Raw genomic sequence first — 1626 nt, forward strand, 5'->3', positions numbered from 1 at the left:
ATCTGTGAGAACAAAGTGGCAAATTCATGAGACTAAAAGTTGCAAGTCTACAAAAAAAGTGGCAAATTATATAGACTAAAAGTGGCAAATCTATGAAGGAAAAAGTAAGAGATTTACAAGATTAAAAGTGGCAAATCTACACAAAAGTAGCAGATTTATGAGAAAAAAATGGCAAATCTAAAAGAAAGTTTTGATTTCAAAAGTCTGGTGTTTTTGCCACAAACTGGTAATTTGATGAAGGGAAGTCAACATTATCATTCCCTTTATTTTTACATCCAAATATTTATAATTGACTTCTGACTTGCAGCCAATAAAGAACAGATTCTGTCCAGATTTCAGTTGGGAAATAGATCAACAACATGACAAAGACCCAAAATAGTAACAGAGAGCAAAGTGACAGTCAGTCAGTAAAAATGTCCCGGTGGATTGATGACATGTGAAGCCTCGGCCACATACGAGATCTGTTGTTTTGATTGATGACGATAATAGAAGGCGTCTTCCTCTCACCTCACCTGTGACGAGGGCCTCCATTACTCACACCTGCAGCTGTCTCACTGCTTTGTTCTCCCTCTGATGTCACAGCAGCTCCTTTCAGTATAAAACAGGAAGTGAAATCTGAAATCATCAGAACTTCAGATTCACTGCAGAGGACGAGATCAAGCAGAGAAAAACATCAACCTGTAAGTACTTTTATCATAACATAGTCTTATTACGAGATAAATACAATATTATGAAGAAAAAAATTAAAGTGATTTCTCTTTTTATGGTCTATTACCATATGTTTTATCAATTATATATTCTTTATAATATGCAGAAAAAACATTAAAGTATGTTTTATTATTCTACTATTGTTTTATTATATTTTAGTAATTTATTTTGTTGCCACTCTTTATTTTTAGCTGCACTGTAATTATTAAAAGGACAATGCAAGTTAAAAAAAATGTATTTATTCATTCAAAGTTTGGCATAATATTACTAATAATTTGAATTATTTTATTTTTAATTTTAATTTATACTTTTAATTCCAAATTTATTTTTGGGAAAACCTGACTGAGAAAAATCTTTAAAATATATTTATTATTAAAAAAACATGATTATTGTAAAATAGAAGCCTGGCAATTTATTTAAAAACATAACATGGAAGGTATTTTTAGTTATGAAAAAAAAAGATGCTGTAATGTAAGTTTATCTGACACTTTATCTCATGAACTAAAACCAGAGGTGTGTTGTTTATTGTGATTATAATAATTAAAAACCCAACCAACAGCTTTCCATTATCATTTTATTTTGGAGGTTCAGTGAAAGACAGATGCAATTATGATATAAGCAGCAGTTTGAATTAAAACTCCAATACTCTTCTGTTTGAAATGGAAATGATTATTATGGTTTTCAATCATGTGATAAAAATTGTGTTTATTTTTCAGAGATAAAAGAAGAGAAACTACGAGTGAATCATCATGATTGCAAAGATTTGTGTCGTCCTCCTTCTGTTTGTTGGTGAGAGAAACTTTCATTACAAATAAAATGTTTAATGAGTTTGAAATGTTGAAATAATGTAAAACTGATTCAATAATTTCTACTTAAAACAGCCTCTGGCAACGCACAGACCACAACAGCAACTACAGC

General features: G+C 30.4%; 1 long non-coding RNA gene across 1 annotated transcript; it reads left to right on the forward strand.

Annotated features, from left to right (window-relative positions):
• The first annotated feature begins 634 nt into the window (after nt 1-634).
• Nucleotides 635-1626, forward strand: LOC131984752 (uncharacterized). The gene is made up of 3 exons (XR_009395589.1): nt 635-680; nt 1425-1497; nt 1590-1626. It is a non-coding gene; the product is annotated as an uncharacterized LOC131984752 (long non-coding RNA).

Source organism: Centropristis striata, chromosome 14, assembly GCF_030273125.1.
Source record: "Centropristis striata isolate RG_2023a ecotype Rhode Island chromosome 14, C.striata_1.0, whole genome shotgun sequence".
NCBI classification, from domain to species: Eukaryota; Metazoa; Chordata; class Actinopteri; order Perciformes; family Serranidae; genus Centropristis; species Centropristis striata.